This window comes from Phlebotomus papatasi, chromosome 1 (assembly GCF_024763615.1).
Source record: "Phlebotomus papatasi isolate M1 chromosome 1, Ppap_2.1, whole genome shotgun sequence".
Lineage (NCBI taxonomy): Eukaryota > Metazoa > Arthropoda > Insecta > Diptera > Psychodidae > Phlebotomus > Phlebotomus papatasi.
In genome coordinates this window covers 105,873,780-105,896,716 of record NC_077222.1, presented here as the reverse complement: position 1 = coordinate 105,896,716, position 22,937 = coordinate 105,873,780, and the positions used below count along the sequence as shown (strand labels likewise).

General features: G+C 36.0%; 1 protein-coding gene across 2 annotated transcripts in view; it reads right to left on the bottom strand.

Annotated features, from left to right (window-relative positions):
• LOC129799070 (zwei Ig domain protein zig-8-like) overlaps nucleotides 1-22,634 on the bottom strand; it is a 161,284-nt gene extending 138,650 nt beyond the window's left edge. Inside the window, exon 1 of one of the 2 annotated variants that reach the window (XM_055842677.1) lies at nucleotides 22,287-22,634. The gene's annotated coding sequence lies outside the window, so the exon portion shown is untranslated. Of the gene's footprint in view, nucleotides 1-22,268 lie in introns of both variants that reach the window. The other variant, XM_055842678.1, reaches the window with a different exon arrangement.
• Nucleotides 22,635-22,937: the final 303 nt, after the last annotated feature.

Below are 22,937 nucleotides of genomic sequence, written 5' to 3'. Positions count from 1 at the left end.
GTGATAAACCCAGATAAGCTTGTGGTAGCTAAGATTCTTTGCAGGTGACCTCGAAATGCGTGCAACTCGGAGTGTTTGCAACTTGGTATGCGTGAAAATTCGATTGTGAGTTGAATTTCGGGGGTAAAGAATCGCGTCAAGTAAACGGTTTTCGTCGGTCGAAATGAATAAAATTGGCTCGACGCGATTCTTTACCCCCAAAATTCAACTCAAACACGCATTTTGAGGTCGCCTGTAAAGAATCTCAGCTACCATAAGCTTATCTGGGCTTATATCACTGGTCATTTTCTATTGTGAATTTAAATAGTCCGAGTGGAAAAGGCGAACAAAACATCATTGAAATAGGTTAATAAACTTTAAAGATAGAGTCCGGTCCATTTGGATATAGTAAGGGTCGGGGTACAGTGGGTTGCGGTAGAGACGGATGGGACCCATACATCCTTAGGACAGTTTCAAAGTTGCCCCAATTCAAAGTGCCCCATTTCCTATTTAACAATCGCAGAAATTGACATATAAAAAAAGTTGTATTGGAATGCAAAAAGTTTTTTTCGGCGCCTAACGGCGCCGCGCCAAAAACTTTTCAGCGGCGCGCTCGGCGGCGCGCCTCAAAATTTCTCGACGGCGGCTAAGAAAAAAGCTGGGCGGCGCGCTAAAAACGGCTAAAAGTCGGCGCGCGCCGGGCTCTGGTGTACACTTAACCTGTATTGTAAAACTTTTCTCAGAAATACAGTAACTAAAGTTACAATAATGAAATTCCATAATCCAAATGAGAAAAAGAAGATGTTTTAGTAAATATTTTTCCATTGATAACTTTTACATTCTTTTCAAGCTTATGTTGAATTAAATATTTTACAATTTTCCCCAAAAGCTCCTTTCTGTACAAACTTTGACCACAGTTAAATAACTTTCAATTGATGATTTTTCTAATTTGGGAATTGTTTGCTCTCCAAAAACCACCCCTTAGTAATTTTAGAACAATTTCATTAGGAAGAATTTGAAAAATGAGGAATGTTGGCAGAGGGAAAATGGCAAACACGAGGCAGATTGTGAAAAGGCTAGGCTGGGAAAAAATATTGCCATGTTACATGAGAGTAAATTACAAGTTGTGCTGACATGAAAATTCAAAAGACATGAAGCAATTTGAATGGTGACGGAGTGATGTCATTGTGGCTAATCCATTCGACGGAAAGCTCTGTTTGAGAGGGGTGGGGGGCGATATCAAAATAGGCAAAGGTATAGCTTTCTCATGGTGTATGCACAAATAATATGGTAAATAATACAAAAGCTCTCCATGAGCTCACGCACATTGGGAAATGCGAAGGGAAACTAAAAAGCATTCAATTTCCATGTGGAAATAAACACACATCATATTTGATGTTGGGGTGGTGGGATGTTTCTCTCTTTTTTTCTGGGGGTTTAACCAGGAAAGGAAGGAATGTCGATGATGGGAAGAACACCAGGAGATAGAGCGAATTGGTAAAACATAGCTTCAACCCCTTCGACATGGAGCAAAAGGAGCTAAACTTCCTGTGAGCTTTTGGGAGTTTGGGCAAGGGGCGGTATGACAAAATGGATCATTTCTATTCCAAGAATGCCACAACCGCAATGGGACAAACACTGGAGGACAGAGGGAAAAAAAAACATCAGAGGCTGAGGAATAAAAAAAATATTAATGCTCCTCACATTGTTCCCATTGTGAGGCCTTTTCCTCGAGCACGCCTGAGCTTTTTTTTCGGCTGAGGGGTTGGAGTGGATTTGGGGTGCGAGATCTAGCAAGAAAAAAAAGCTCGCACATCGCTGACGACACCAATCGACGACTGTATTATCCCTTAAAGGAGTAATTCCCAGTGTGACACACACGCACATAAAAATAAAATAAAATTCCACCCTTCAAGAATAAGCTTTTCCACCCCCGTAACCCCCCCTAGGGCCAAGTGAAAGTTGGAGGTGTATTGAGTGATATTGACGAAAAGCGACCTGACTCGGAAAAAAAGGCAAATGGAAGTTTTGTCAAAGTGAAAAGTTTCCTCTCTTATACTTCAAAGCCCCTTCCTTCCTCTAATTCGCGCCTGTTTTATATACCTAGACATTCTCTTCACCCCCTGCCCCAAAACTCATCCCCCAAGTCCCCCTTCCATAGATCCAGGAAGATGCCACGATGGGGGGCAAAAAGATGAATGTTCTTTCTCAATCTCCTCATCATCCACTCCATTCTACCAATTCATGCTCATTCCAAACACAATGGAAAATTTCAATTGAAAATTGGAAATTGTATAGCTTTTCTCATCTCCAAATCCATTTCCTCAACACCGTGTCTTTTCCTCTCTTGTCAACCCCTTTCGATCGTTTTTTTCCAATCATGAAATCATTATTTTCACATGTGTATCTTTTTGTAACACTACACCAAGAGTCAAATACCGCTAAAAATGTCAGGGGGATGATATAAATAATAGCAATTCTGAATTGGATTTTGCATTATTTATCTATTGCTGTTTAATATTTAATAGAATATGAATTTAGGAATAAAACAGCTGAAACAAAGGGGTTACTCACACGAAAAATCCGGAAACCAGAAAAATCCATGAGGTATAATGGTACCATGCCAATGAAAAACGAAAAGAGGAAACCGTTCTGTGTAACATTTTACTGCTTGAACTAAGAAAGCAGTTATAAAATCGACCTTTTTCAACTTCTCACCGTTCCGGAGCTTAAACGGTAAGAGATATCAACTTTCGGTCTTCGACGACCCCCAATATAAAAACAATATATAAACTACACGGTAAAAACTTTTGGACAGTGACCAAAATATTGGAACAAGTTTTCCTTGGAACAAATTTTTTTGGAATCAATTTGTACCTAGAGAAGATATTTATTTGTTCCAAAAAGTTTTCACCTAAAAACTAAAAGGAAATCAATAAAAGTTAAAACTTTGCATATCCGGATAAAAAGTATTGCACATTTTGTTTTTCGTATTTTACCATTTCGTATTTCATATTTCGTCATTCCTAAATTTTGTACAAAAATTAAACAGGTGCTACTGATTACTTCCCAAAGCACAGAAAATTTCCCTTTGCCTCAACAGGCGATACAGATAACTTCCCGAAGCACAGAAAATTTGATTTTTTACTGACCAAATTTGACTTTTTACCGACCAAATTTGACTTTTCTTTCTTTGACCGAATTTGACTTTTTACTGACCAAATTTTATTTTATACTGACCAAATTTTACTTTTTACTGACCAAATTTAACTTGTTACCGACCAAGTTTGACTTTTCTCCGATCGAATTTGATTTGTTACTGAGCAAATTTAATTTTATATTGACCAAATTTTATTTTTTTACAGGCCAAATTTGATTTTTCACTGACCAAAATATATACTGATAAAATTTGATTTTTTACTGACCAGATTCTTTATTTTTTACTGATCATATTTGATTTTTACTGACCGTATTTTATTTTTTACTGACCATATTTTATTTCTAACTGACCACATTTGATATTTTACTGACCAAATTTAATTTTTTACTGACCAAATTTTATTTCTTACTGACCAAATTTTATTTTTTACTGACCAAAAATCACAGCCGTTGGTGACGGGTGACTGAGCGTTAAGAGAAGGGATACGATTTTATACTAGACGAGCTATTTTTTGGAACAAATTCGTTACGAATATTGATTTTCAGTCTCGTAAAATGAACGAGATTGTGTCAAAAATTATTGTGTTCGAGGACGAGCTAATTTTTGAAAAAAACATGTGCCGAAATTTTTTATTGTGTTTCCCCTCCAAAGCCATGTTTTTCGGTTTTTCTCGAAAACGACTTCTACGATTTCTGAATATATTTTAGAGGTGGTTCAGGCGAATATTTCGTTCAAATATTAGGTGAGATTCTTAACAATCTCACCTACTATAATCGTAACAAAATTTCATGTCCTCCGATCGCGCTCAAACTTGGCCAAAATGTGTTTCAGCACTTCCTGATCACGAATATATGGGGGGCTAAGTTACGTTCCCGGCCGCTCTTTGGAGCTTAATAGCTCCTAAACTAAAAAAGATATCGACTTGCGGTTTTCGGCAAAGGTTAAATATCGTATGAAAATTGCAACATGGTGCATTGACCCCCCACCCCCCACCCCTCCTTCCGCCATTTTGAAGACCCCCCTTTTTTTGTTTTCTCAATAGCTCCGCCCCTATGGCATCGAGCGGGCTCAAATTTTAGTATGTTATAGCTGGGCCTTAGAGCTTTCCATCAATACCAAACATAAGGTCCCCCGACCCCCCTGACCCGAGCTATAAGGGTCCAAAAAAAATTTCTTAAAATGGCCATAACTCCGGTTCTAATTGTCAGAATTTAAAAAATGAGGGCTTTTTGGAAAGCTCTCGTGAAATGCCACTTCCTCTTCTAACATCGCAAGTTCATAAAACCACCGCTAGGGGTGCTATTATTAAAAAGAAAATTTTTAAATCTTAAAAGTTAAATAACTCAAAAATTCCTTATGCAATCGGGCTGAAATTTTAATATGTTGTAGCCGTTGATTATACCTATCAAACAAAAAAAACCTTAAGTCGATCCATAACCCCTGATCCGAGCTATAAGGGGTCAAAGTTCGAACATTGACCGGCCTCTAGCTCCGGTTCTAATTAACATATCGACATAAATTTTGCCTTTTTGGTTTCGTCTCGATGAGCACTTTCAGATGGAAGTTCAAAAAGTCACCACAGGTGGCGCTGTGATAGCGTCAAAATTCATCGAAATTCAAAGACATTTTTCTCAAAAACGGCATTGTGCAAGTTAATGAAATTTTAGTATGTTGTAATCCAGTCTAGGATGTTTCCAAAATGGTGCAAATGTGCGCTGTGGTTAAAACAGAACCGGAGATATGAGGGGTCAAAGTTCACGAAATTCAAAAAATCATATCTCCGGTTCTATGTGACCGATTTTGATGAATGAGGGCTTAAACGAAAGATCTCACCAAATGCTACAACTTTCTAGAATATTTGAACTTCGTGGGACCAACACCAGGGGCGCCACAGTCGAAAAACGAATTTCAATATCACATAACCTCAATTATCTCGACTATCGCTGAACCGATTTTGATGATTACTTCAACATAATTGTAGAGCACATTTGTCTCTACATTTCGTCCATACATCATTTTCCACTCAGATTACGCTATCACTCCGATTTTGCCGTTTAAGTGTGAAAAAATTGATTTTTCCCATAATAACGCTTTGAAATCACTCAGATGCCAATTTGACTGCCTCTACTCCACCAAGACACTTAAAATAGGGTTTTAAATGGAAAGACCCACAAAATACAACAATTCTTTGATATAGTTGAAGTTCAACAAATGACTACTTTTGGGGCACTCTGGATGAAAAAACGAGTTAAGAAACAAAAAACCTAGATTATCTTGGCTTCTGAGTAATCGATGAGATCATTTTCTATGGAAAAATTATAGAGAACATTCTGGTCTACATTTCACCCATATAACACTTTTCTGTCAGTTCATCCAAATCCTTGATATTTTGGTTTAAATACAAAATTTGTATAATTTCACGAATTTGATTCAAGATAACTGAATGGCGTCTCCCAACTTCAGCTCCAAATCGAATTTGCATGCACTCCGAGTTAGCTCACGTTAAGAATCTCACCTACATAAGCCGGTTAGGATTATCTGTCCTTTTCTTTACCAATTTTTGATTTTCGAATGCTTTTGTGATTTACGATTCAATTTGATCACTAGTACATAGATCAGTAAGTACCAAAAAAAATGCAAAAAAATCATTCACAGAGCTCTATATCGTGAATTCGACCATTCCGCAAAGCTGGGACAGGTACTTTTTAAATTATTTTTTAACATTATTATTATTTCCTTCATTCAAGCTCTGATGCATATAAAACACAACATTTAAGCAAGATTTTCCGAAATATTAATCTAAAAATTTTTATAAATTCTGCCGTTAGAACCGGAGTGGTAATGTCAACTTTTCAATACTATCGAATCGATAGTATAACATCGAATATAACATTTGAAAAACATCTAAATTAATTACAAAAAGTGCAACTATCGTGAATTTTTTTTTGGAATCAACAATAAACACTAATCGGTAAAGGAAGTTATCACGTCGCCCCTGTTTTCGGCCGCCTTTTTTGAAGAAACTTACTTTGCGGTATTAAATCAAAATGTTTTCAGTAAGAAAATGAATTAAACTCGTACTTGAACGAAGAATTTGACGAAAAAATAAATAAATTTGTATTTTTGGAAGAATTTTAATTAGAAAATGATTAGTTTCGTCGTGTTTTATAACACGTTCCGTCTTTCAAAATAAATCGTTATTATGGAAACAAAAATTTGTCATTTTAGGACGAGTTTAATTCATTCATTGGCAATATTTTATGAATATACAATAAATGTCACAATAAATTAATTCTCCATGGAAAACATGGGCTGCTGGTTTAATTGTACGCATGATACTGTTTCTAAAGGCTCATAGTGAGTCGAAAACGAGTTGAAGTGCACATGGCAATTGGTTGAGATCAGTGGCAGAGACAATCAGAGCCAGTGCCTTCAAGGCTCAATTGGTAGAGCATTCACCTAGATAGCGAAAGGCCCCCAGTTCAAGCCTGGGTGAAGGCAGGAATTTTTTTCCTGTCTCTATTTGGGTTAAATTTGTGGGTTGGAATACAATATACGTGAATACAATTCACGAGCATTTCGTAAGTCTGCCATAAGATTTCACAAACATTTACGAATAATTATACAAATTATTTTTTTCCGTTTTGTTAAACGAACAAATGCATTTTGTTGAAATTTTGTCAAAAGGATGTTATTTACCAATTTGACAAAACTTTTTCTTGTATTTTGTATGGAAAAACACCCTTTTGATATACTTTTAACAAAATCCAGTTGACCGCCGATTTGACAAAACTTTTCCATATTCTGTATGGAAGAACATCCTTTTTACAAACTTGTCTTGTTAATTTGACAAAACATTTTTTTCAGAGTAGATATATCGGCAATTTCTTTTCCCTGTCTCTTTCCAGTAATTTTGTCAACCAAAATACTTCATTCATCTACCTTTATGCGTGCAGATTCCTTAAAATATTGCTGAGAAATTGTAAAGAAGTTCTTGGAAAACAGAACCATTTGCATTTGATAAAATAACTCAATACATAGTAATTATAATTGTAATACATAGGAAGTAAATTGACTGGAACATTTCCCGTAAATTTTCAGTAAATTTCCAAATGGAATTAAAGTTCTGCGAGGAGCGCTTTTGGGTTGGTTGGAAAAAAAATCAATGGGGTTTTTTAGGGCGGAAAATTTTCCCATGAACCTGTTATTAGTCTCAGGTGAATTTTGTAACATTAATAAACTTGAATCTGTTGTATAGTAATTGAAAATAGGATTAACCCCTCATGGAGGATGAAACTGGAATGCCGTAGAATTTGTCGTGGAATGAGGGGGTGGTAGGGGGTAAAGTCTTTCCGTGCTGAAGAGGATTTTACTGGGGTACACAAATATCCCTCGCTAAAATCCATCGTCTCATATCCCAGCTTGGCTTAATTACCGCATTACACATGAAAGAGCTTCGATGGTACAACAACATTGTGCTTTAGAGCTTTTAAAGCATTTTAGGTAAATAACCATGCTTGGTTGTTTTTGGCTATTTTTCCCTCAATGTGAACAACGAGAATTCTTTTCCAGGCTTTACATTCTCGTATTATTTTGGCTTTTAGAAACTCTCCCTCCTTCTGAAAAACCAGGAGAAACTTTTCCATGTCTCTGTTATTCTCTTTTCTCAACAACCTACACCCAAAAACCTACACCCGGAAAAATCGTCCTCGTGTATCTCGGGCGGTGAATGAGTTTTAGCTTGAGGGGTAGTGAACAAATTTAGAAAAATGTTTAACGATTTCCCTCTGTGGGACTTTTCACCAGTATAATTTTCCTTTTTTTACCTGCCAGAGGGTTGCCCCTATGGGCATCAGAGGGGGAAAGAATGTCGCTCTCGACTTTCCTGGAATATTGCCAAAAAGCACAGAAATGGGGTGGAAGTCTACACAAATTTCAAACACACTCATGCATAATTGAAAGCATATTTTGAAGGGATCATAAAGATTCAACGCCAAATGAGTAAAGCCTTTAAAGTCTCTTGAAACATCCCCATCGATCTGTAATTGAAAACCTATCAAAAGGGATGAATAGTCATGAAGTTTCTAGTAATTTTTCCCCTTTGAAACCATCAATTCATTAAGGTTAAATCTGCCTAAAGGATTACCAATCAGTCCTGCCACAGAGCTTCCCTACATGCAGTTTTTTCACGAGTTTCAAAATCGATTTAGGTTCAAAAAAAAAAAAAAAACAGACAGAATTAAATAGTTAAAGCGTATTGCATTTTTTATTATTTCCGGCGTCTGTTAGTTTATTTGCCGCTGTTAGTTTTTAGCATATATTGTTTTTATTTTTAGCATAAAACCAACAATGAAAATCCATGGTTTTTCCATTCTATTTTTCCACAGTATCACTAAATTGATTTGGTATGGATGATTTGGAAATACAAAGCTGTTTTTTATAAGCTATCACGTTTAATTCAGATAGTCAATTTAGAAGATTTTTTTTACAAAAATTACTTCTTTTGAAGACAATACTGCCAGTGTACTACCTCAAGTGAAATGAGGAGATAAACATTATCAGGATCTGTCACGGGGTATAATCCTTTCAGAATCAATCGGGATCGGGACAGGCGAATACAAATAGAATATTAGAGAGATGTCTCCGGTGATTGCCAGTGAAAATGTTAGTCACCCTGAAAACACTTTTTTGGTTTTGCCCAGAGCTTTAGATTCTGATGGGGATCTTCTTCAGTGGTCAACTAAATTGTGTTTCCAGAGTCTTACAGGGGTTCCAGAAAAAGTGTTTTCGTCTTAGGGTGACTAACATTTTCACTGGCAATCACCGGAGACATCTCTCTAAAGTCAATTGCACCAGTTCATCGTTGAGAGAACAAATAGAATAAATCTACACAGTAAAAAATCGTGTAAAAAAAAATAACGTGTAATTTCCAAATTACCACTAAAAAAATTGTAAATTTTAATTTTTACCACTATTAAAATGGTAAATTTTGTGTAAAAAATAATTTGTGTAAAAATTTTCAGCGTGTAACTCAAACATGTAATTTTTACCACTATTTAAGTGGAACAGTGTCACTTGAAAAGTGGTAAATATTCAACAACGTGTAAAATTTGGTGCATGTACTCAAAAACGTGTAAAATCGCCATCATAGTTTGACAGCTGCTGGAAGCATCCACCTCGGTGAGTATTTTCCTTCGTTTTTTGAGTTTTATAGCCCCTAATTTTGCGAAAAAGACCAAATCCCTCAAGAAAAAAGTGGAATACTCCTGGTAGTGAGAATTTTCAAAGTTTTATGTGAGTGATTGTTGAAAAAATCCCGTGTTGAAATTTACGTGGCGTCACTTTCAGTTTCTTTCTACTGTGCATATTTTTCCTCGGATTTCTGGTCCAAAGGGCAGTTTTCTGCCAGTGGTGGCCCCCACAATAACCACCCCTTGTGATCATCAGTCCTTCAGTCCAATCCTTAAGAAATACAGTGTGAAAATCTGCATATATTTCAACGGGTATTGAACATGTTACAACTTGTCACAATTCCACATTCTATTCCCGGAATAGACGATTTCCCTCAGTGTTTCTACTTCGTGGGGCCCTCCTGTGCTCTTACTGAATCTCAAATCCATCACTCATTGATCCTCCCAAGTTTCAGTGAAAGTTTGGAGCGTATTTTTTCCGCTATTCAACTTCTAAGATTACGATTGTGTAGTTCCGGGAACGATATCCCTTAGTACCCTGTTTATAGGGCATTTACTTCTGTGGGTGACTTTCATTTAATTAAGCTTATTTTTTATGTACAGAGGGAACTGGATCACGGAGATGGACATCCAGGTGAAATGAAAGTATGCTGATAAAACGACTAGAAGCGGGAATGCAGCAATTAGGAAGATGCGCATGGAGGAATATCTCACGAAGGAAGCAAGCAGCCCTAAGGTTAGTTTTTTTTTCTTATCATCTACTTAATCTTTTCAAAATTGCGTTTATGTCGCTCCTGGACCTGCGAATCTTAAAATTCTATTTTCCGTCTAAAAACTGATTGTTTTTTTTTCTAATTTTCAGATCACCAAAATTGCATCCTCAAAAAAGAAGTCTTTTCACATAAACGAAGCTTTTGCTGCTGGACATCGATAACCAATAAACGAAGAGGGAAAAATTGTGAAAAGAATTTTTTTTTTGGAAAAATAAAAATACACGCTAGAAATTACATGTTTTTTTAATTTTACACGCTCCTTTTTACACATTTTTGAAAATTACATTTTCCAAATTACACGGAAAAACATTACATGCTGGAAATTACACGCAAAAAAAATATTACACGCTGAAGATTACACGTTTTAAAAATTACACTTTTCCCAAAATTACCACTATAATAGAGATGTCAAAAATTACCTACTATTATAGTGGTACTTATTTTTTACTGTGTACTCAATACTCCAAAAGGGAGATATGTAGGAAAGGTCGGAAACTAGTACCGGGCGCACCTTTACGAACATTCGTCTGAGGCCAACAATATTAGGTTAATCTGGTAACTTCTTAGGAGTAATCCTTTAATCAAAAACTTCTCTACTCATCATCATTATTATTATTTTGAACCGATTATCCCTATTGGGGTCGCGAACCCATGACACCGAGTTTAGCAGCCCACGCTTGTCGATCTTCCGCCGCTTCAGGAAGATATTATGGTTCGATCCTAAGATGCTCCAAGGCAAGATTCTGAATCTGCTTCAACCACCTTGTTCTACGTCTACCTCGAGGTCGACGTCTCATCACAATGATTTAATGTCACATCACAATACACCGCAGCATTGGATTGAGATTAAATTGTCCCAAAATTGGATTTTGGGACAATTTAGTCTCAATATAGGCCAGCAATCTAAACGATTTCATTGATGCTATTTACACTGCCGCATTAGATTCTCCCAAAATCCGATTTTGAGACAGTTCAATCTTAATAATGCGGCGGTGTAAATAGCCTCAATGATTTGCATAGCTTTTCCTGGGAATCTTTTCCTTTTTTTGCTAACAGGTTTTTGTGGAAACAGCGTACAAGTTTGATGCACACACCTCCTTATCCAGGAGACACGGGGACACTAAGGACTTCTCGTAGACGCAAACACAGGCTTCAGATCTAAGATTGAGCCATATGGCTTAACTGCTCTAATTTTTCAACAATCAAGATTTCGTGGGAAAAGTTAACTTAGGATTGGATTATTAAGTGATAATGCCGTGAAAATTTTTGAAAATTATCGCGGACTTGTCTAAACTGTGATTTCTCTGACTCTTTTTTAACATAAACAATTGAAAGAAATAATCATTCTAAAATTTATGTACAGTTTATTGAAATGTATGCTTTCTGGTCATGAAAATAATAAAAAAAAAAAATAAAAAACTAATTTTATTCTCCTATATAGGGTAAGTGTGCCAAATTTCGGCATAGTTGCATGCAAGCGCCAAAGTCTCAAGTTTGAAATGTAATATCTTTAATAGAAATTGATTTTTCTCATTCCTTCTAATTTAGGAGTGTTGCTTAGAACCTTGTAGACAGTTTATCGTCTTTATTTACTTTAAAATCATTCTTAATATATTTTAAAATGAATAAAAAGGGACAGATAATCCTAACCGGCTTATGTAGGTGAGATTCTTAACGTGAGCTAACTCGGAGTGCATGCAAATTCGATTTAGAGCTGAAATTGTGAGTCGCCATTCAGTTATCTTGAATCAAATTCGTGAAATTATACAAATTTTGTATTTAAACCAAAATATCAAGGATTTGGATGAACTGACAGAAAAGTGTTATATGGGTGAAATGTAGACCAGAATGTTCTCTATAATTTTTCCATAGAACATGATCTCATCGATTACTCAGAAGCCAAGATAATCGAGGTTTTTTGTTTCTTAACTCGTTTTTTCATCCAGAGTGCCCCAAGTAGTCATTTGTTGAACTTCAACTATATCAAAGAATTGTTGTATTCTGTGGGATTTTCCACTTAAAACCCTATTTTAAGTGTCTTGGTGGAGTAGAGGCAGTCAAATTGGCATCTGAGTGATTTCAAAGCGTTATTATGGGAAAAATCAATTTTTTCACACTTAAACGGCAAAATCGGAGTGATAGCGTAGTCTGACCGGAAAATGATGTATGGACGAAATGTAGAGACAAATGTCCTCTACAATTATGTCGAAGTAATCATCAAAATCGGTTCAGCGACAGTCGAGATAATTGAGGTTATGTGATATTGAAATTGGTTTTTCGACTGTGGCGCCCCTGGTGTTGGTCCCACGAAGTTAAAATGTTTTAGAGAGTTATAGTATTTGGTGAGATCTTTCGTTTAAGCCCTCATTCATCAAAATCGGTCACATAGAACCGGAGATATGATTTTTTGAATTTTGTGAACTTTGACCCCTCATATCTCCGGTTCTATTGAAACCACAGCGCACATACGCACCATTTTGGAAACGTCCTAGACTGGACTACAACATACTAAAATTTCATTAACTTGCACAATGCCGTTTTTGAGAAAAGTGACTTTGAATTTCGATGAATTTTGACGCTATCACAGCGCCACCTGTAGTGACTTTTTGAACTTCCATCTGAAAGTGCTCATCGAGACGAAACCAAAAAGGTAAAATTTATGTCGATATGTTAATTAGAACCGGAGATAGAGGCCGGTCAATGTTCGAACTTTGACCCCTTATAGCTCGGGTCAGGGGTTATGGATCGACTTAAGGTTTTTTTTGTTTGATAGGTATAATCAACGGCTACAACATACTAAAATTTCAGCCCGATTGCATAAGGAATTTTTGAGTTATTTAACTTTTAAGATTTAAAAATTTTCTTTTTAATAATAGCGCCCCTAGCGGTGGTTTTATGAACTTGCGATGTTAGAAGAGGAAGTGGCATTTCACGAGAGCTTTCCAAAAAGCCCTCATTTTTTAAATTCTAACAATTAGAACCGGAGTTATGGCCTTTTTAAGAAAATTTTTTTGGACCCTTATAGCTCGGGTCAGGGGGGTCGGGGGACCTTAAGTTTGGTATTGATGGAAAGCTCTAAGGCCCAGCTATAACATACTAAAATTTGAGCCCGATCGATGCCATAGGGCCGGAGCTATTGAGAAAACAAAAAAAGGGGGGTCTTCAAAATGTTGGAAGGAGGGGTGGGGGGTGGGGGGTCAATGCACCATGTTGCAATTTTCATACGATATTTAACCTTTGCCGAAAACCGCAAGTCGATATCTTTTTTAGTTTAGGAGCTATTAAGCTCCAAAGAGCGGCCGGACGGCCGGCCGGCCGGGAACGTAACTTAGCCCCCCATATATTCGTGATCAGGAAGTGGCGAAACACATTTTGGCCAAGTTTGAGCGCGATCGGAGGACATGAAATTTTGTTAGGATTATAGTAGGTGAGATTGTTAAGAATCTCACCTAATATAGACATAGCTTTGGTGCCCTATTTCGGCCACCTTCATTGTCATAGTTCCTTGCCCTTCGGGAATTCCTCCAATGTCTCTTTCACGTCATCTCGTTTGTCAAAGCTACATTTTTTTGTTATTCTCTTGCATTGTATGTGGCCGGATAAAATGTGGCCGGAATTGCAAGCTGGCCAGAATTTGGCACACTTACCCTAGTCTTTCTTGGCTTCAAAACACTTGGTCCAAAATCTCTCCAATAAATCAATCCCCCAGTGCAAGTGAAATTCTGAGAGTACTTCAGATAATCTAGTTAGATATGTCTTTTTTATTTGCCAAAAAATAATATTGTTGGATAAATTTTTTAACATTTCGGAAAATACAGGAGTCGATGAACGCAAAAATAGGAAAAGACACCGGGTAAACAAACGATTCGTACTTCAGATATTCAGATTTCGAGTTTAAGAAGTAACGGTTATATGAGATTCAGACCTAGGGCTTAGCCATATGGCTTAAGTGCTCTAATTCCTTATCAATCACGAATTTTTCCAAAGGTTTAATTAGAATTCGATTATTAAAGATAATTAAACTATTAGGCTTTGAAGAAGCAATAAAATTGTTCGCTATATAGGATTTGGAGACCTTCGGGAACTGGGCTAAACCTCTAGTCTGAAGACCGCTTTAGAAATAGATTTGTGACCTTCAAATGACCCCTCTATAAATCGGCCTATGGTTCATTAACATGCCCCTCATTATTTTCCGCACTCAGTTGCATACGAAGTTCTGCATATCCAATTGATATTATAAAAAAGCGAGTAAGGAATGTTTATCTCGGGTAAAGTGTTTTATTTTATCGGTAAAGTCTTTTATTTGTTTTTTTTAATTTTCCTATAACTCTTATCTGTTTTTTTTTAATAAGACAAATTCAAGACTACAAAATGTAATATAGAAAAGAGAGGGGCAATTTTAATCAGTTGAACCTACATATATTAAAGATTAATTTTCTACTTTAATGTTAACCATACTTAAACTAAATCCGGTTAGTTAATATTGGGTACTATTTATTTGGACATAGGAGCTTATTATTTATTTTTTGATTTTATCGATCAATTTAAGTAATTCCTTTTAACATTTTGTTCAAAACTTAACAGAGGTAATCAGTAGTACTAGGTCCCAATACTACTTTTCCCCCGTTTTCTTTCTCCAAAAAAATGTTTCTGAAACATATTCCCATTCAATTTCATATATCCCATTAAATGGTCCAAGGGGTCCAAGGCTTTCGAGTTTTTCAAGAATTTCTGTCAATTCAACAAGAAAAGACTTGTAAAATTAATTGGATATTCGTCAATTTGACAAATGCCATAGAAATTTACATTAAAAATTTATAATATCATTGGATGTGCGACACACGCAACTTACTTCTTATTTATTTCATAGCATTTTTCATTTTTATACCTCACATACTTTCCACCATTTCCAATCCCCTCAGCACCAAAAATTTTCTTTCCACACATCCAATTCTCAGTGGTAAAATTTTCTCCGGGTGTAACACTCCTCCACAACTTTTCGATCCGCACCGTGTGTGTCAAAAAAATGAAATTCGCACGACAAAATTCTGCCTTTCCGCCCATTTTTGTGGCCCATTTCCCTTCTTCAAGTTGGATTTTCACCCCGCCAGAAGCTAATAGCCCAACATATCATTCTCTCATTCACTCCTCAAGAACAACACGTTTCTTTTTTTTATCCACCCTCGCAGAAAAATATGAGGGAGTTCTAATACGTGCAAGTAGGGAGATTCGTCAGTCACGAAAATTGAATATTACTCATTCACGGAAAAAGTATTTACGGTGAAAATTTAATAAAAATAAGAGAACCCCTTTTCAGAGACCTGAACTCCATTGATGTTTGGGGCACACCCTCGGGTTAAGCAGTGGAAGGTCATTGAGGACCCTTTTCTGGGAGTGCAAGTGACAGAAAAGTTTCTGACAGGTTGGTGTTCTGAAGTTTCATGACGGCTTATGAATTATTAAAAGAAGGCAGAGTCATAATTTTTCAATTTGTAAGCATTATCCGAGTGAAACTAAATATTTCATTTTACAAAATATTTTAGGATATTAAGACCAGTTAAACAATCGTCTCTAAAGGGTTAATAATAAAACAAATAAAAAAAAAAACATAGTTTTATTCTATAAATACTGCATTGGACTGGTCAAATTTGGATAAAAATTTTATGTACACCATTTTCAACAATTATTATATCTCTTGATGATAATGGGCAATAAAAATTAAATTTGCTGAGTAGATAATAATTAAAGTGAAGAGAAATAAAAACTTTTTGCGAATAAAATATTTAATTTTTGTCAATAAAAATGTGAAATTGATCAGAAATCGCATTAAATTATACCTGAAACGTGAGAATAGAGTTGATAATTTCATAATTACCTCTTTTTCAAAAATATATTGCCATTTTTATGTATTAAAAATTTATTATTCAGGACTTGGAGATTTATTTTTGCCATTTTCGCTAAAAGACTGCCGAATCTACTACTACTACTACTTACTGACTGAAATAAAATATTTTTTACAGAGAAAATTATTATTTTATGATAGTAATAAAATAATAATAATACTGGCACAAAGTTCCATAGAGGGACTCTCCAAGAAGCAAAATAGCACTCTTATAGAATCAAGACTTTGAAAAGTCTTTAATGCTCTTAAGCCACTCAAAAGTATCATTCATTATACGGGCTTCAGACCTAAGGCTTAGCTATCTGGCTTAACTACTCTAATTCCTCATCAAGCGTGACTTTTGTAGGAAATTGTTGTTTAGGAGTATATGGTGATGGTATATTATAAGAAATGGTATATGAAGATTATCCTATGTCGAATAAGAAGAGTCTCCTATACCACGGCCTATAGGAGACTCTTCCTATTTATTCGACATAGGATACTCTTCATATACCATTTCTTATAATATATATTCACAATATACCCAGTCTAAGTGCCCTGGTTTCCCTTAGTCACAGTAACGAACCCAGAAGAGCTCTAGAAGTAGAACATAATACGGGCGTCAGACCTAAGGCTTAGCCATATGGCTTAACTGCTCCAAGTTCTTATTAATCACGGTGTTTTGGAAAAATTTAACTTAGGATTGTATTATTAAAGATAAATGAGCTATTTGGCTTTTAAAAAGCAATAAAATTGCTCGCTATTTAGGATTTTGAGACCTTCTGGAACTGGGCTAAACTTCTAGTCTGAAGACCGCTTAAGAGTTTTGGTTCTATAATGCCTTACTTCTTGGCTAGGCTTTTCCGAATGCATGATTTCTAGACACGCATTTTTATTTTGTTTTGGTACAGGGAAGGGGTTGTTAGTTCCATGCCCTATGAAGTCTCAAGTTCCATGAAACTCATTGATTACAATCCGATGGGCGGATATAGGGGAGCTGATTGGGCCCCTCATCTACTCAGATTCATGGGAACGTTTTTGCACACCTTTGTCTAAATCCAACAAAATCGGAGCAGAAATTTTCTTAAGGCGCTATTAAGCATTTTATTGATTTTTAAAAGAGCTCAAATTATTGAAAATTAAAGTTTATTTCTGAAAATTTTCAAGAAAGCTCTTTTTTGCGTTTAAAAAACGGTTTCTTTTGGTGATAATCCTCCATTGTGGCACCTTTTCTTTCTAAAATCCTAGCTAGCCTCTTACCAATCCTGAATGATGGACACCTCAATCTATGTAATGTACAATTTTGTAGTCACAATTTTGTTTTTGGTATCCCGGATTCCCCCTTAACCATTTGTTAACTGGGCCTTTCACCTTGTATCCGCCACTCTCTACACTGCATCCATTGAGTTGAATTGAATTGATGCTGAATTGAAGTCCCCGATCTCTTAGCGTGAAAGAAGTAGGAATTATAGTCTATTTGGGAATTCACGTCTAATTTACGTTTCTGAGAGTCATATATTCTTTAAGGGCGTTATCAAAAATTTATGGAAAGTGGTCTATGTGGCGTCCACAAACGAGACGGCGTTTTTTAACAGCGTTATACGGGCTTCAGACTTAAGACTTAGCCATATGGCTTAACTGCTCAAAATTCTTATTAATCAAAATTTTTTGTAAAAAATTAACTTAGAGAATTGGATTTTTAGGGACGAGTGATCTATTATATTTTGAAGAAGCAATATATTTGGTAGCTATTTTGGATTTTGAGATCTTCAGGAACTGGACTAAACCTCTAGTCTGAAGACCGCTTAAGAGCTGTATAATGAAAAACAGCCATGACGCCTTTATCCTCCCGAAAAACTAGTATTTAGTATAGTATTACACAAGAACAGCTAAAGTAATATTCATGAAATTCGGTATTGGGTTATACGGCAGTCAGACCTAAGACTTAGCCATATGGCTTAACTGTTATAATTTATTATCAGTCAAAATATTTTGGAAAATTTAACGTAGGATTGGAGTGTTCAGGACAAATGACCAAATAGGTAATGAAAAAGCAATAAAATTGGTTGCTGTTTGGAATTCTAAGGTCTTCAGGAACTGGGCTAAAGCTCTAGCCTGAAGACCGCTTTAGTGTACGGCTTAAACTTTTGATCCATGTACACTACTCCCTTCCCGCACCCCTCCTTCCAGTAGACTCCATACAAAATTAGGACTTTTTTCATCAAAACTCCTCCCTGAAGAGAAGTAGAAATCAGAAACTTGTCGTGGGATTAAGGTTTATTGGAAGGCTTTTCAACCTTTCATTTAAGCCTACATTAACCAAGAGTGGTTGAGACCAATTGAGACACAATGAAAATATAGAGATTGAAAAATGTTGTTTATATCTGTATTTTGGGTCCCGATGAAAATCCCGAAACCCATAATCCAAAATTCTTAAAAGTGTCTTGAGCCAATGAGCATATTGAGAAATTATTTTATACATCATCTTCCAATTGACATAACTTCTAGCCTTCAAAAGAAGTTGTAAGAACTCATAGAACAAACAAAATCAGTTGAAAATTATTAAAATTCAAAACTTTTCACATTATTTGAAAACTTTGGTGACCTGTAGCGCCCCTTGCGGTCGACTTGTGAACTTATGTATCACGAGATTTTGTAGCATTTTTCAAGACCTTTCGGTTGAGTTTTCATTGAATAAATTCGGTTAATAAGTCTATGAGAAAGAAAGGATTAAAGTATTATACTTTGAGCCCTAACCTTTTAATGTCCTACCTCGCATCTTGTGTAATGTGAGTCATATCTTGCAGTCATATCATACATTTTATGTTAAAATTTATGTTCTAGTTTTTTTAAAAGGCAATATATGCTCACAATTCATCTAAGAGATGATCCAGAACAAAAGTTGTTACCGATACCAATGCCTATTCAATGGTATCGGTCAATGGTATCCAATTGATGAACGCACCACATACCACTTGTACATTGTTTTTCAGTCTTGATTTTGGATGATTTTTTTTGTAAAATACATAACGAATTTTAATTGAAAATTGTTATTCTGGTCAGATTCATTAAAGGAATATGGGAAAAATATAAAGGGTCCGAAGCCAGAGTGTAATGCCCTAGACACACTTACGACTTAAGCTGAGAGACGACTTAGTGGAAAATTATGGAAATGTAGTTTAATCATTATTTCGAATATAAGGTAAAGTACCCTGTAGTCGGCCGGTTTCTCAACTCGGCCAGTGCGACTATTTATTCAATTTACTTAGATTTGTTATAATATGGTCTTACCGATTTAACATTATAAGGTGTATTATATTATATATAACGTAAATCAGTGAAAATTTCATAGAAGTTGACTATAAAACGTAAATAAATTGGTTAAATAATTCAACTGGCCGAGTTGAGAAACCGGCCGACTAGAGGGTACTTTACCTTAAATACGCTAAGTCAAAGGGGTGACATTATCCCTGTAAAACGCGACAGGTTTCAGTGTAATTTTTTCCCTGTTTTCGTACACATTGCACGAGATATCTCCGAAACTACGTAGGTTGCCAATTTGGGGTTTTCGGTTGCCCATTCCATATTAAATTGGCTTTCAGATTGTATTTGAATTTTTTGCTAATGCATTCCACAATGACAGAAAACACCGTATAAACTCCAAAGTTTTTTCAGCTCGCTAGAAACATATGGGAAACATAGAAAACGTCATGCCCCTGCGCTAAGTCGCCCCTCGGCTAATCCTCAAGTCTGTCGAGGCCATAAGCGAAGCTTGAAACTCCCCTACTGCAACAGATTCCTTGAAGAAGAGTTCACGGTGTAAAGTTTAATATGTTATAGATACTCTGAAGGAGAAACCCATATCATCTAGGGGAAAGTGCTCTCCCTTCGAACGTTCATGCCTTCGAACAATGTGAATTTCTTTTGTTTTTTCTAAGAGATTTGCACTAAATTATCATGGAATTATCAAGAACTGATGATAAACCAACTAATATTTAATAGAAATGTATAAGTCTCTTAGGAAAACTAAAAGAAAATTCACATTATTCGAAGGATTCGAAGGCATAACCGTTCGAAGGGAAAGTACTTTCCCCTACCTGAAGAAGGTTTCTTGACACTCTAGAAATCTTCGTAATTCGATAAGAGGAAATTAAGAAAAGAACTTTGGAGATGTTCTTGGAAACTCCAGAAACAGCGAACCCTTGTCAGTAAGTTAGCCTTTGGGAAATTTCGTGTCATAAGTTGCGAATTTTGTCTTTGATTGCAATGAACTAATGCGTCACTTTTTAGCAATAATATAGATAAATAGGGGAAAGTACCCAAGCAGTATTTTTTTCTTAAAATGGTCTTGTAGAATTAAGTGAGGCACTATAGAACTAAAAATCTTTTTATTTACTTATAACGCTCTTGCTTCCATTACTGAGATTACTATAAGTAAAGTGGCGCACTCTTAAGGATCTTAAGAGCTGCTATAGGAATTTCCATAGAAAATTTTCACTTTAAGTCTTTTAAAAGTGCACTAAAAGACTTGTCTAATACTTGGTTCTATAAGGCAGCTATTTTGCTTCTTGGGTACTCTCCTTTCGAACGTTCGTGTCTTCGAATAATGTGAATTTTCTTTTAATTTTCCTAAGAGACTTACACATTTCTATTAAATATTAGTTGGCTTATCATCAATTATTGATAATTCCGTGATAATTTAGTGCAAATCTCTTTCGAAAAACAAAAGAAATTCACATTATTCGAAGGCATGAACGTACGAAAAGAGAGCACTTTCCCCTATTAACCTGGAAATCTATCTTAAAAAAAAAAAAGAAAATTCGCATCACTCGAAGGTTCACTGTGTGCGAACCATGTCTACACTCCCCTAGATAATAATATTCACTTCTCAAATTGGTTAAAGTTTAAATTTGAACCGCTTTTCCAATGTGAAACCGTTAAAATAATTAGGGGAAAGTACTCTCCCTTCGAACGTTCATGCCTTCGAATAATGTGAATTTTCTTTTATTTTCCTAAGAGACTTACACATAATTATCTTGTAATTATCAATAACTAATGATAAGCTACCTAATATTAAATAGAAATGTCTAAGTCTCTGTGAAAAAACAAAAGAATATTCACATTACTCGAAGGCATGAACGTTCAAAGGGAGAGTATTTCCCCCTATACATCATGGGTTGATGAAATTGACAGAGTACATTGGTCCCAGATACGTAGGTGCTACAGAGGTTCAGAGGTGAAATGATCTGATAATTGGGATATTTACTAATGCGCAATGTTGATTTGAAAACCAAATTAACTACATCCACGATAATCACTCAAATTCATTTATCGCTCATAATTTATGAGCAATAATTATCCAAGTTTGATAAAACATTCATAACCGATGATATAATGCAATTTGCAACAATTGGGAAGAATGGGTTTGACTACTCAAAATTTAACTGCTGAATTAATGTGTTTGTAAATGTTGTCTAAAAATAGGTCAGATAAACCATTTTGGGTGGGAAATTCGGTCAATACTGTCTGGAATCTTCTGAATCGATTCCTAAATTTGGATGTCTGGCTTTAATTTTACGTGCCTTAGGGGCAAACCCCTTGCTTTATCAACTCCATTTGAAAATATAGTTAAGAAGTAATCACATGTGTTTAATTGAAGCTTCGTCCTACTGCTTAAATGGTCTATTTGAGGTTGGTAATACATATTTAAAAGGGGTTGTCCAGGATACCATCAGCATATTACGTAATTGGGCAGTGGATATAAACGGTGGCCGTTATATTTTAAATATAAAAAAAAAGTATTTAGAGAGCGGTTGTTGATTGAGTCAGTAACTTTTAGTTAGAACTTTTCCGGTTTTGGAAGGGAAACTTTTTGAATGAACTACTCGAAGTGGTTTATTTGTAATTTTTAATTACATGATGGATTATTGAAAATTTTAAATAGAATGGTTAGAACATTATTGCCCACGCACAGAGAACTTTTGGTGGGGGGTAAAAGTTCTCGTACTATCCCATCTCCCACGTATTTCGTCAATATTGGACAAAGTATTAATCCACGTCAGTGGCAAAGTTCAGTAAAGTAATTTTTCCTTGGATAAAAGTTTCGGCTTGAGGATGGATGAAAAGAACCATCAAGACATTACGTGTCAATATCCACGTTTGAGTATATCACGAGGCTTTTCCGGTAGCTGAGGCCATAGAGAGATAAGGAAATCCTTGGAAGATCTGCCATTGAGACTGATACCGATTTTATCGGTTGCATTTGATGAAATTTTCACACTCACACTTTCATTTTCACTCACATTTCTCTTCCACTGCTCTCAGGATTTTTTTCTCAATATCTATTTATTTTTTTTTCGGGGCAAAAGCTCCAAGAGCTTTAGCTCTTATCACTCACAATCACTTGCACAGTTTCTCAATGTTTATGATTATCTTTTCGTCCCGGGCACCGGAAGGCCACCGAAGGAGGATTGATTTTCACGCAGGGGGAGATGTATCTCCGGAACTGTGTCTTGGTGTCTCGGAAAAATTGGGAAAAACTATGAAAGTGATTCGAATGCAGACGATGGTGTACCATTAACCGACGTCGCGACGCAACTGAGTGGCCACACAACCAAAACGTTCCACTTAAGTCACTCCTGCTGCTCTATGAGGCCAAAAAACCCGTCCACACTCTCTCCCCAAAAATATTCTCTCTTCTGCATTTTCCACTCTCTCTCTCTCTCGAAGAAATCACAAAAAGGGGAATTTTCCGTGGTGAATTTTCCACGGCGCCAATTTGGCCATTCCCCATCTGGATTTCCCGCATGAAATACCTCAAAATCTCATTAAATTCTTCAACACCTTTAAACTGCCCCAAGTGGATTAAGATAATCCACTGTCAGGCTTTTACCTAATCCCCTGTCAAGAGTTAATCCCTTCAATATTTCGCAAATCACCTCTTGGCACACTGA